At 25.9% G+C, this 15,153-nt stretch overlaps 1 protein-coding gene across 4 annotated transcripts in view; it reads left to right on the top strand.

Moving 5' to 3' along the window:
* The first annotated feature begins 4,778 nt into the window (after nucleotides 1-4,778).
* Nucleotides 4,779-15,153, top strand: part of LOC100214532 (shaker-related potassium channel tsha2) — a 54,333-nt gene continuing 43,958 nt past the window's right edge. For 2 of the 4 annotated variants that reach the window (XM_065799534.1, XM_065799527.1), the window contains exon 1: nucleotides 6,889-7,011. The gene's annotated coding sequence lies outside the window, so the exon portion shown is untranslated. Of the gene's footprint in view, nucleotides 4,888-6,888; nucleotides 7,012-15,153 lie in introns of those variants that run through there. The other 2 variants (XM_065799536.1, XM_065799528.1) reach the window with 2 other exon arrangements.

Genomic DNA, 15,153 nt, shown 5'->3' with positions numbered 1-15,153 from the left:
TTATAATTTAATAATATAACTTTCCTTACCATATTTAACAGGCTTTTTAAATACTTGCTTGTTATATTGATCTTTAGATAATTAATATTAAATCAGTGTTTTATCATTAAAATAAAACTATTAGTACTATTAGATTGGAATAAAACTTTTAGTTGGGGAGACCGAGGCTAGTTGGCATCAGGGGTAAGTTGACGAACTGCGTTTATCTAAAAAGCTTTTCTCAGAAAGTGCCAAAAATTACATAGAACTTTCTTAATTGACCATTTCATCATTCACTGTAGTATTTTTAGGACTTGCGCATGTGCTTGGGAGATGCTGAGATTTATGTGTTTTTTGGGCAAATACGTAACTTTTGGAACATTGCTTCCTCTTTACTTCACTAAGATAATAGTTAGTCGTATGAAAAATAATTTGTAAAAAATTCGAGTCACAATTGGTTTACTATTTCCTGTCAGATTTTTATTCAACCCAGTAAACACACAAACGTTTATTAAACGTTAAAACAACGTTTCGACAAAACGTTCAGATACGGTAAATTGTCCGTTTAAAATGAAATCTAGATTAACGTGTAGAACAAACGTCCATCAAACATTTATATTCAAACGTATTTTAGACGTCTATTATATGATTATTATGCGTATATAAAGCGTTTAGATTTTGTCTAATTTACGTTTAAATCTAGTCTAATTAACGTATAGTTAATAGCGTTTAGATTTAGTCTTAGTTAACGTTTATTAAATTTTTAGATTTTGTCTAATAGTTTCTTTGATTTAGTAAACGTAATCTCAATTTACTTAAGTTTTAAAACTAATATAAATTAAAATTACGTTACAACTTTTCAACTTATAAGTTGTTTTTTTTATTACTTTTATAAGTAATACGAGCTATATAGGTCTTGAAATTTATAAATAAGATATAGTTATAAAAGGTCTTATTTTTTATATTTTTTATAACTATTGTAATATGTTTATAAACTTTTATACTACTTTTACTACACTTATATTATATAAAAGTTATAAACTTATATAAAACGTTTTCATATAGTAGAGAAAAAATATTTGTGCCCTATACTTGCTTACGTTTCGATAATTAAAAAAAATTAAATAATCAAGCTTTTTGCAGTGGAAATTTTATAGTTACAATTTCTATCTAGTATTTTTAAATTTAATCTCATTAGCAGAAAATAAAAGTTTACATTAAGATTAAGTCAATGATTACTAATAAGATTAATAAACTCATACTTATAATATATATTATAAAATATTTTGGATCACTGTTTTCTCTGGTTTATTATCATCTTCCTAGAATACCGTCTATTACTTGTTCATAACGCCATTAATAATTTCTAAAACATCGGAGTCCATTGATTTGTTGGCATTTAGGAAGATAGATTATCGCGATAAGAGTTTTTTAACTTCTATGAATTAAAATGGGGCACTCAACACTCGTTTATTATTTATTTATCAGTCGTTTTGCTTTCAGTTGTTGTAAAGAAGTAAATCTTGAAAACGCATTTAAGTTAAATTTAATTATTTAGCCAATAAAAAATAAGTTTTGAACATTTTTTTATTTCGTTTTAGTTATGCCTATTTAAACCGCGTGACTTAAGCTGTTATGCGAGTCTTCTGACCAGTGGCTATATTGCTGACCAGTGGCTATATTGCTATTCTGACCAGTGGCTATATTGTTATATTATAGTATAATAAACGTTTATTATACATCGATCACACGTTTAGAATAACGATTTATATTAGTCAATATGGTAAACATTTGATCGACGTTTAACAAACTTATATATTTAAAGATTTAAAGTTATTAAAAGATTAGTAGATTTTAAATCTATAAATGCTTACGTTCATTTGAGGTTGATTAAAGGTTTACAATATTGGCAAATGTAAGTCGATATTCTAAACGCAGGATCGACGTTTAGTAAACGTATATATAAAAAAGTCTGAAATGTACATTTCAAATCAAGTATCGATTTTTTAGTCAATAATAGGTTGCTAAACGTTTTATCCATTTTTCGACCGATTTCGATTAAATATTGAACAATTCTGAACCAACCTGTGTTTACGGGAAAAGTCGCCGTTTTTAAGTATCTATAGAAAATAAACAGTTTATTGAAAAAAGGCTTTTGCGGTAGATTGGCAAAATTTTCGCGGGACTAGTTGGCTCACAGTATTTACTATAGAAAAAAAAATATTTTTATAAAATTAATATTTTTCTTTTAAGTTTTAGCAATATTGAAAAAATTTATTTAAAAAAAAAAAAAGTTTTTTTCAGAGGTTTTTTTTACCAGCTAAAAAGTGGGCTGCTGTTTTGGCTTGTTATACGAATTAATATTTGGTACCAGCTAATAAGTAAAATCAAAGTTTCGGATTAAAATTGATGCCGAACAAATAGTTAAAAATTTTTATAAATTTGCACTTAATAGTTACATTAATGATCATTTTTATAGTTTGAGCCAACTTACCCCGGGGTGAGACAAGTTTTTTTTATCATAAATGACTGCGCTTTAATATATATATATATATATATATATATATATATATATATATATATATATATATATATATATATATATATATATATATATATATATATATATATATTAGAGATGTCACGAATATTTGGTGACTATTCGGTATTCGGCCAAATATTGTAAACTATTCGGCCGAATACCAATGACCAGATAGTATATAAAACAACGCATAAAAACCCATTTCATTTGACTATTTTTATTCTCATTTTAACAAATATTTGCTATATTTGATAATTGAGTCCCTAATATTAAAAAAAAAAAAATTAAAATAAATATGTTTAAACTTACTTTTTTTGAGACCCAACATGGTATACTTTTTTTAAAAGTATGTTATGTTGGGAAACTATTTTATTATAATAATAATAATAACAGTAAATAAATATATTAACAATAAATAAAAATTTCAAAAAATTTATATTTTATACTACAATTATTATTTTAGATTTAATTGCGTAAACACTATAGTTTTTAAACTAAAAATAAAAAAATTGCATTTTTACAAGATTTTAATTAAAAAAAATTTTTTTTATTAAAATCTTGCAAAAAAAGATGTTTCACAAAAGCTAGTCTACAAAATAATAGATGAAGAGGAGATTAAACAATTGAGGACAATGATTGAACCATTAAAAAATATGAAGAATTCTTCAACTCAACAAGTTCAAAGAACGAGGTCAAAATAGTCCATGTAATGCCAAAACTTTTTGATCTGGAGGATGAATTGCAGTCAATATCATATAATCCACCCAATCCAATGATGAAAGAGATTGCTGATCATTACTTTTTGATAATCAATGACGGGTTTACCGAATGTGGAGCTACATTTTTAGAATATGCATATGCAAACATGTTGGATTCACATTACAAAGGATCAATATTGCATGGCATTAGACAATGGTACAACATAATATGTTTAAATATCCTTAAAGGAAGCTGTGTTTATCATGTGAAAACCTGAACTTAGGAACACCCCCTCACCCAACACATCACAATTCCTCATTGATGACTCAATCGTACAAGACGCATTGATACAAGACACAATGGCGCAGGCACAAACACATCCTCAAAAAAACAAAACAAATGGATACGTAAGAATGTCTTGTGAGAGTTTAAAGGTCCAAACTTTTGGATAAGTGGTTGATAACCCGGATGGAAGGACTTCCTTATAACGGAGATGAAAGCAAAGTTAGCAAGCTATTTAAAAACAACACTGATAATGGGAATATACCTTGTTACTGGAAAAACCAATAATTTTAGTATCCAAAACTAGCCCGCTTCGCCCGGAGAGTATCAGCAATTCCAGTAGCTTCATTCAGCTCTGAACGAATTGTTTTCATAGCTGGAAATATCTGTGGTGACAAAAGAACAAACCTGTATTCATCCAAAGTTAAGAAATTTGTTTATATAAAAGAAAACTTAAGACAGATAAAGAAAATGCAAGGTGTAAACAATTTTATAGCTTGATTACTTTTTGCAAAAAAAAACTTTTTTGTAAATTTTCTTTTTCATTATTGTAGCACAACAGTAAGTAACAATAACCAAATAAAATTTTTGTTTTGAATATAGCTGTTTTATAAACTTTATTTTTATTCTTTCGATGCATTTTTTAACGGTCCAGTTATTCCCATAATCTGTTTTTGAAGCGAATTTTGAGGATCGTATTAATTAAACTCTTTCAATAGGTCAATGAGAACACCTAATTACTCTTTTACTAAAATTATGCTAATTATGCTAATTAAAACTCGCGACATTATTTTTTGTGATTCAGTAACCATTTCAAATTTTGTAAATGTAGAAAAAAAGACTTAACTTATAAAAGGTTTGTAATGTAAGCTTAAAATAAAATCAATACTTTAATTTGTCAAATTTAGTTTGTTTATTATATATTAGTGCTTATATGTAGTTTTAAAAAAACAGCTTATTTTTTGTGTTGGTTTGTTTTTTTAACGCATATTTATTTTACTTCGTTTGATGACATGAGAATTTAAGTTTTGATCTGTGTGACTAACATTTCAAATAATGTCATTGATTTTAATAAGTACTTATTTAATTCATTATTTTGTCGCGTGTTAAACTTGTTCACTTACATTATTTCTATTAGCAACAATTTAATGTAGATAGATGTTATCAGTTTTTTTTATGGGATTTTGAAAGTTTATTTTAGATATTTGCCTCAATTAGACAAATATTCCATTTAGATTAATCTGCCTCAACTGAGCTTTTAGCTTTTGTTACGTTTACTTAAGTAAAACAGATAATCATAAGACTAGTATTATTATTGTGAGACAATTAAACAAAATTAATAAAACAATTTTATTATTTATGAATTCAACAATGAAATCATAATCGTAAGTTTTCAATTTATAAGTTTTAAAAATGTCTTTTAATATTTCTTAATATATTGAGGTGCGTTATCAAGTAAAAAAAAAACATTGTAAGTGATCTTTAATAAAATAAATGTATTAAAATTCCTCAGGCAATACTTAACGCAATAAAAATTAAACTTCAGCGCAATAGTGCAAAGCTTAGCATTTAGCAGAATCATCTTCAATTTCTATTTTTTACTATTTTCATCCAGAATTTCTACGCGTTTATCAACCCAAAAATACAATGTATATGATTTTGGTGAGTATTTTAATGGCTTATTATTTTCTTGAATGCAGCAACTTACATACCGATGCTAATTCTTTACTCCTACGCTTATCAATTGGTTTCCTTAAACTCATAAATTGAGCTGGCTACTATATCTCTTAGCATTGATAGTAAATACGTACACAGTGATCCGACTATCAGGAGATCATAAGTTAACGATCCGAGCTTTAAAAAAGATTTTTTTTATTTCAAAAGATTTCTCGACGTTTATAGTCAATCTACTTATGACATTGCGATTATCTTACCAATAAGTTTAATGACTCTTGAAAACTGAACCATTCAACTGTTGGAACTATTGGAACTGAAATACGTTGTTTTAACAGGTCTAAAAATTAAGAAGCAACTTATCCCGATTTTTTCTGCACTACTTTGCTTAAGTTGTAAGAAAAAAATAGAAAAAAAATTCACTTTTTTTCTAATTTTTATATACAACTTGTTTATTTCCAGTATATTTTTTTCGTCTCCAATGCATTATTATCCGATTACAAAATTTTCCGATTCACTGTCCTCATATTCGCGTCCAGATCATTTGTCTGATAGAAGCCAACAAAGCTTAAAAAAAAAAAAAAAAAAAATTCTAATAAGTTTAAATTAATAAATATTATTCATAAGTTTAAATTAACATTGCGAAAAAACGATTGTACTAATCTTATATTATAATATTTATTTTTTTACGCAATACTTATATTATCGCGTTCAAAATAGCTAAAATAAGGTTAAAGCATAATTTTTGTTTTGAAGGGTTTTATAGATCCATTTTTAATTGTATCCAAAGCAACATTGTAATGAAGCGGCATCCAATCTAATATTTTTAAGTTTCTTTAATACTATTCTCCTCAATCTGTAAGAAACGGAGGTGTATGACTTTACAAAAATATTTTTTTCTATCTTACAAATTGATTTTGAGATATTTTTTGAATGCAAAATCAGTATATTTGCTAACTAAGAGAATTTTCATTAATCTTGTTTCCCTTTATTGATAAAGGTTTTAAAGGCTTTAAAACATCTTCCTTATTCTAAACTATCGACAGTAACTTAGTATGCTTAACAATTAACCATAGTTTTTTAAAACTACTCTTTGCTTGAGTAAGAAAATACGATTAGCTTTGCAAGCGTAAGAAGGGGAAATTTTGATCAAAGGTAAACCATGTTTGGCAGCAAATCTTAAAAGATATAGCGTGCAAGACTCTTTTGAATTAGATTGATATTGCTTTTTTAAAATGTTTCTTGTATCGTTGATAATTTCGATCTCTTGCCTTGAACGTCAGTTCTGAGTTTAAAAAGACGTTTTTAGATCGAAGATTTAATCAAAAAAATGTAAATGAAAAAATCATGAAAGATTCATTTGAAAAATCACTTTCCTTTTGCAGTGAAAATCGTGGTGATAATAGAATATTTGTTCACTCTGTGTTTTTTTATTGGATAGGCGTGATGAGAAGTTGCATAATTTAAACTGTCTGTAAAAACTTTTTTGCTAATAGATTGAAATAAAAAGATTTTTGGCTTAAAAAACTTTAAAAAAAACAAAAAACTCTGAAAGTTCTAGCGGGGGTTTATAAAATAATATATGCCTAACGTATTAGTTATTTGGCACTTTATAAAATTATATAAATATTTTTTTTTTGGAAATGAATGTTTCTCTAAAAAGTGTTATGTTAATATTATTAAATATTCTTAACTGTTGTTCATTTTATTATAGCCTTAAATAAATATAGATGAAAAAATACAAAAGTTCTGATTAACACTTTTCATATTTAACTCAAGGTATTCTACGCATTGTTTACCTTGCATGTATTTTAAGCATCAAACGTGTTAATAAGGTAACAATTTTATTCATTCATTTTATTCATTCATTTTGGATAAGCTTTCAAAAAATGTTTTTCAAATAATTTTTTTTTTCAAAAAAAGTATTTGAAAACTTGTTAAGGCACTTTCTGAGCCATCAATACTAAATAGAAAATTAAAAAAGTTGTTCTAACGTTTTGGAAAGTTATATATAAATAAGATCTAAACATTATTAAGTTGTTATACAAATATTTATCCAAATTGAGGTGTAAAAGCGTTTTAAATGCTGTGCATGTTTCTACACTTATGCACAGTACGCATACAAAGTAGAAACAATAATTCTAATATTTACTTCATAATTCGCGTCCAAGGTATTTAGTCATATAGCTTATTCCCACTTCTGATACTCGACGCTCTGTTGAAGTATTGTTAAGGTGCAAGTGGAAACATGGTTTAGTTTTTATTTTATTTACTTATACTAAATAAAAATGTTTTGAAAGGTAAGATTTAGAATTAAGTTTAAGATAAAGATAAAATAGGTGATTAAGATTTAAGATTAGGGTAGTTTAGGTACTGGATAATATAACCCCCTTGGTAAAAAAAATAAGGCTTCAATAAATAATATTGTGGTAGCACAGAATGAAGTTTCAAAAAATAAAAGATTTTTTTTAATGATAATATCTATAAAATAAGAATAAATATAGTTGACTCAAAATCTTGTTTGGATATTTTTTTATGTTAACATTTGTGTTGAAGAGAAAATAAAGTAAACACATTTACAATTTCCCAATTCAGTAATTCTATGTCAAATATTAAAATATTTAAAATGTTTAAAATAATTGAAATATTTAAAATGAAATAAAAAACTATACAAAATTAATTTTTTTGAAATTAGTAGATGAATTATTACAAATAAATTCGGACACCCGATTCAAAATGATTCTCAAGATAAAAAAACTCCTAATGTAACAAAATTATGGATTGAAAACCATAATTTTTACAGAAAATCTGTTTTTAATAGTTAAATACATATAGCCTTAAGTTATTTGCAAAACGTATTCGTAGGTCATCAGTTTTTTACACTGCTCAGTCAAAATTTAAAATCATTTATTTATTTATTGAAAAATTAAAAACAGTATATGGGAACTAGGATAGCAAATGAAGCAAAATGACTTTTTCATGAACCTTTTAATAATAAAATAAAAAAATAAAAAACTAGATGGAAACAATTCTCTCTATACATATACATTCTGATATAAAATATCATTTAGTTTTGTAAAACAATATTAATGCAATTCTATACACTAAACGGTTTCATAGTTTTAAAACTTCACGTTTAAAAAAATGATTATCACTCAGATAATGCTAAATTAGCATTGTGCATAATGCATTATTATGATAATGCATTAGCATAACTTGTGTTATTAATATTTTAAAAATTGGTCGCGTGATTGGGCATGACGACTTTCTTATTATTCTCTGTCACCAGGTTTATCAAATTTTAAAAATTGGTCGCGTGATTGGGCATGACGATTCACCCATTATTACGAATGGTACGCCAATGACACTATTTTGGAGATATTATTTTGCATTCCGAGTTAACTTTGAGATACTTTAGCTGGAATAGTAGATTTTAAAATAATAAACTTGGTAACAGAAAACAAAAAAAAAGTCATCTTACCCGACCACAAACACACACAAAGAATTATTCATTTATCACTGATCGTTTTCGATCAGTGATAAATGAATAAAATTAAAAAAAGAGGATTTCAAATCATTTGTAATCATGCCCCCATCTCTATTATTTTCAGCTTTTTCTCTGAACTTGCTTTACTAGATCCTATGTTTCAAAAATGACAAATTGTTATCTATACTTTAGAAAGTATATAACATTTAGTAATCGCATTTTTTCAAAAGTTAAACTTTGAAATTAAACCTAGATAATGAAAAAATAAGAAAAAATTGGCAATTTTAGGAATGGGATAAAAAAAACAACGAACAAACAGTCAAACGTAGTAACAAGTTTAATATCAGAGGCAAAGGTAGGTTCCTAAGTTAATCCCGTCAAAAAAAGGATCTACGCCTTTTGTAAATTTCTTAATTACGTACGCCTTAAAAATCACTGATCACAAACAATCACTGAATAGCATATTTTAAATTTTAAGTAGAAAAGTGAAAGCCAATTTTAGTTTATTAAAGTCTTACCAAGATTAATTTTATTAATTTTTAGTCTACAAAAGAAACGCCAGTTAGAACCGTTTTAAAACGCCGATTTAGAACTGTAGAGTTTTAAATCGTCTATAAATTTTGACAAAATAAGGAAACTCAAGTTAGTTATTTTTAAGGAAAATAAAATTTCGAAATAAATTATTTATTTGAATACTAAATATTAAAACATTCAGCTAATATAAGAGAGAACGGGGTTAGTTGGAGCATTGGGTTAGTTGAAACTTGAATCTTTGCGCCGACTAACAAGCAGTTTATTTATACAAACAAGTAACAAAGGTTTAAAGAACTAAAATACATAATATTTTGTTGTTGGATCAAATAAATTTTGAAAATTAAATTTGGCTCAATATTCTAGAGAATTGTACAAATGAAAGTAAACTTTTGTGACTTTTGCATTACTATTTATAATCTTTTATTATAAAAGATTAAAAAATAGTTTGATTACATATAAGTTAAACTTTTATGCGGGCTTCTTTTTAATGTGTCTTTTTAAAGAGTTCATGCATTAATAAAGAATGCAATAGTTAAATGGGTGTGTGTTAGAACTTTGTGCTTAGCGTTTGCAGATTTTTAATGTTTATTGAATTATTAAAAACAATCGCTTTCAACTCATTCTAGAAACTTACAAATTCGAAAAAAATACTTACAAAAATTATATCAAAAAAGGTCTATGCTGTAAAAGACAAAGTTTTTAAAAGGAAACATGAGACAAAGAAACCTAACAACTTAAAAACCTAACGAAAGTCTGCATTAACCAAGAAAAGCGAGCAAAAATGAGCAAGCATATACTCTCAAGAACTGTTTAGCAAGTCCAATCTGCGGTTGATTATGTGCTATGTGTTGCTTTTGGGCTCACGAGGCATGCTTAAGTACAGTTTGTTTTTTTATTGCATTTATTAAGATGCTCTAAGAAATTCTTACGGTCTTATCATTGAATTACGATCTTAACACTGAAGCAAATGTGAACGTAAATAGAGCTGATTTTGAACTACGGGCCTCTTGATTCTAAATAACCACTGTGTTACGGCTGTTTAAACTTCTGTACTGATGACTGTACTGTACTGATATATATATATATATATATATATATATATATATATATATATATATATATATATATATATATATATATATATATATATATATATATATATATATATATATATATATATATATATATATATATATATATACATAAGATAGTAAAAAACACTTATCTAACTTTTTTCTTCAACTTTAAGTTTCACCATTGTTGGATCATATATATGCATATATACCTATATATATATATATATATATATATATATATATATATATTATATATATAAAAAGCCCTAATAATTTACAAAACTATCAGTCATAAATGAAGCAATATTATTTTGGAAGTATGTTTATGTTATCATAATGGATTATTACCTGTATGAATTTTCAGTTTGCAAATAGAAAAATTTGAAATAAGAAGTTCATAAATTAGTCAACAGGTAACATGACGGGGGTAAAATGGCATTATTTGATTTATGTCTCTAATTTTGTAAAATTTTAAAAACTACCGACAACTCTAACTAAAGAAACACAAAGTAAACACACGTGTCACAAAAAAATATTTATAAAAAGTTACACTTGAATGACCATTACACCATTCATTAAGAATAACAAAATCCGCGGTATTTATTTTAAGCACAAAAAGTAAACTTTTGCATACCAAATTGCGTTAATAATATTTAAAAAACCAATTGGCGTTTTAAAATATGGGATGTAAATGTAATATCGTTTTCACCCATTTTAAGCTTTTTCGTTGAGTTGCTATATGAAAAGCCATTTTCCACTAAAACTAAAAATACCGTGCTTTTCCTAGAAATATGTTCATATATATATATATATATATACATATATATATATATATATATATATATATATATATATATATATATATATATATATATATATATATATATATATATATATATATATATATATATATATATATATATATATATATATATATATATATATATATATATATATATATATATATATATATATATATATATATATATATATATATATATATATATATATATACAGTACTGTGAATAAGTTTTAGACCACTTGTATAATTAGACGTATTTACAACTTCTCTCCTATGTAATTTTTTTAAAGCGTACTTAAGTTTATCCAACTTTATCCAAAACAGGATATTCGAAGAATGCTGTTACAGAAATCATAGAAATTGGCTCCCTTGAATATAGAAATAAAAGTGGTAGACCTCCTAAGCTAACAAAAGATAACAATAAATATTTAAAAACCCAATCTTTATGAGTTACAAAAGAAGGATCAACCGAGCTGGCAGAAGAAATTAACACAGCAACTGGGAAAAATGTCAGCTCTTCTTTTATTCGACGCCACCTACTTAAATTGGGATTAAGAGGGTGTGTTTCAATTCGAAAATCATTATTACGGTGCGGCAATAAAGAAAAACGACTTAAATATGCAAAACAACACAAAGATTGGGCCCAGGAAATGTTTTATCGGGTTCTGTACACCGATGAGTCTGAACTCAAAATTTTTTGAACGAAAGGACGCCAATTTGTTTGAAGTAGAATTGAAGAAGCCTATCAGCCCGAGAGTTTAAACCCTACTATTAAACACAGAGGAGGCTCTTTACAAGTTTGGGGTTGTTTATCTTCATCTGGAGAAGGTGATTTAATCAAAATAGGGAGGCGACTCACCGGGGAACGTTATATGGATATCCTAAGGGAACATGCTGTATCATCCGGAATGAGACTAATAGGTCATAATTTTATTCTGCAGCAGGACAATGACTCAAAACATTGTTCTCGAGCGGCAAAAAATTATTTAAATGAAATGGCAGAGGAAGTAGTACTATAAATAATGACCTGGCCTCCCCAGAGTCAAGATTTAAATATAATTGAGCATATTTGGGATTACTTGGACAGAAAGAAAGTCGAACATGCTCCCCGTAATGCTGAAGAATGTTTTAAAGCACTTCAAAGAGAATGGCACAACATACCCCAGGATTTTATTTACTTGTATGAATCTATATATATATAGATTCATACAAGTTAGTTTAACTTGTATGAATATATGTATATATATATATATATATATATATATATATATATATATATATATATATATATATATATATATATATATATATATATATGTATATATATATATATATATATATATATATATATATATATATATATATATATATATATATATATATATAAACATATTTTTAAGAAAAGCACGATATTTTTTAAACTTGACATGTTTCGTAGTTTACACACTACATGTTCAAAAAATAAAATTTCAATTTAAAACTCTGGATGTAAATATAATCATAGTTTTAAATTGTAATTTTATCTTTTGAAAATGTAGTAGTTAAACTACGAAACATAACAAGATTAAAAAATATCGTGTCTTTCTTAAAAATATTTTCACATTTATTGCTTGTATGTTGCTCAAGGTATACGTATATATTATATATATATATATATATATATATATATATATATATATATATATATATATATATATATATATATATATATATATATATATATATATATATATATATCTATAATCTACGCACTAGAGTGCTCAACGTTCGTAAAAGAACAAAGCAATAAATTAGTAGAAAATCACTTAACAAAAATTTTTCATTTAACACTGTGTTTTATCAATAAAGACTCATCAAAAATGCTTTTTGTGTGCTTGTCCGATACATAGCTTTAAAAAAGCACAATATACAGGTATTATATAGCCCACAGTCTATTTGCCCAACACATAGCTATGATACAACTTGCTGTAACATAACCTGTTATATGCTATTAAATAACACACTCATAGCTACTACATAGCCTGTGTTCCGAAACAAAGCTACTACATATGTATTTAGACCGCTACATACTAATGTAGCAGCTATGAAAAAACAAAACAAACCTACGCTATTTTATATTGGTATATATAAGCCAATTTACAGTATATAATACAATATGTTTTAAACAAGTTTAAATAAAATATACTACGCTAATTTGATGTAAAAGTAAAAGTTGCGAAAGCAAAAACAAAAATTTAAATAAAAAATAATAATTTTTAATGAACTAAATTACCTGATTTTTGCGATATATATATATATATATATATATATATATATATATATATATATATATATATATATATATATATATATATATATATATATATATATGTGAATAATTATAAATGTATTTTACATGATAGAGTGCTCAATGTTATTAATAGAAAAGGGCAATAATAAATTAGTAGAATCACTTATCAAACTCTAGAAATTAGATTAAAGTTAGAAAAATCATTTATCAATCTTTTTTTTTTTACAGTTCCATCAATAAAGACTCATCAGAAATAAATCATCAAATTAATGACTTTAATTTATACCAAAAATTAAATTTCAAGAAGTCGTAAATCTTAGTCTTAGCTACTTTAAACTTTCACACATTTGTGGAATATGGATTGATGACAAGCTAAGACATTAAATACATCAGACAATATAGAGAATCGATAATTATATAACCAGATATTTTCAAACTTTTACTAGTTAGAAACTTATGGAACAGTCAATTGGCAAAATCTTCTTTACTGATACAAATGGAGAGGATAAATTAAGTCCAGATTTTTTATTTATATAGTTTGTATTTACAGATGTGGCAATTGATTCAATTAAAATATCTATAGCATTATTATCATTTAGCTCCATTTTGGTATTAACATTTCTAAGAAGGTTAAACATTTTTTCTAAAGAAACTTTCCTGCTTTCTAAACTTTTTTCCAGTCGATTTGTTAGTTAGTTCTTTACTTAGAAGGTGAAAGCGTTTTTTTGAAGTTTATATTTAATTTATATTAAACAGATACCAAGCAAAACATAACAAAAAGATTTATACCCCTCCCCTTCCCTCCTAGTAACAAATCGTGACCCCTTCTTTAAAATTATGCACTTTATAACCCGCTTTCCCAAGACAGTTTTTTCGGTGGTTTTAAATACGATAATATTTTACAATGTTCTTAGCTGCTTTTAGTTAACTAATTAATTCATTTAGATACATCCTATATGTAGTTTTTTTAATTTAATATTACTTTCTTTGCATTCCTATAGCTCTATGTAAAGTTATATAAAGTAACAGTGACTGTATGGACAAACAGCCGCCGAAGATATTGACTTTATGATAAACATATAATTTTAATAAGCCAATAAACAAAAAGTACGTGTAGCGTCATGGATATCACTAGTTACGCAAAAATAATGTTGTGGAATTAAATTGAGGAGCAAGATGTTTTTATTCTTATAATACTTTATGTTTTATTTCGAAGTAAAGATTTTGTGCGTGTTAACAATTATAAAATAATTAGTTTTTTTTAATAATTTAATAATTATATTTCTATTATTTATTTCTTTATCGATGGTATAACCGTAGACTGAGCTTACGGTTATATCATTGATAAATATAGCCGTAGATGCAAAAAAGTCGTTTTTCCCAATGCTTTTTGTTTTAAAATTTAATTAACTCGTCGTCTCTGTCTGTTTGTCTGTGAGCATCAAATCTTGCAATCATTTTTTTAATTTTTTTCTCATGATAGATTTCCTTCAAATTTTGCATACATACTCTTGCTTGATGACAATACAATATTCAATAACTATTTTTGCAATAAGTCAATTAATTTAGTTGTAAAGAAGAAGAAGAATTTTGAAAATTAAGTATATTAATTGTTTTCCTATTATATGCGTGATTAGCTTATTTGGAGGCATTGACTTTCGTAAACGGAATGTCTAAGGTTCGAGACCCGCTTCTTCCTGAATTTTTTTGTTTTTTTACACACGCATACAGCCAAATGTTAATGAAATAAAATAGTAATATCAGAAAAAATTTGTTGCAAAATTTGTG

This window comes from Hydra vulgaris, chromosome 06 (assembly GCF_038396675.1).
Source record: "Hydra vulgaris chromosome 06, alternate assembly HydraT2T_AEP".
NCBI classification, from domain to species: Eukaryota; Metazoa; Cnidaria; class Hydrozoa; order Anthoathecata; family Hydridae; genus Hydra; species Hydra vulgaris.
This window is presented reverse-complemented; position numbering and strand designations above follow the sequence as displayed.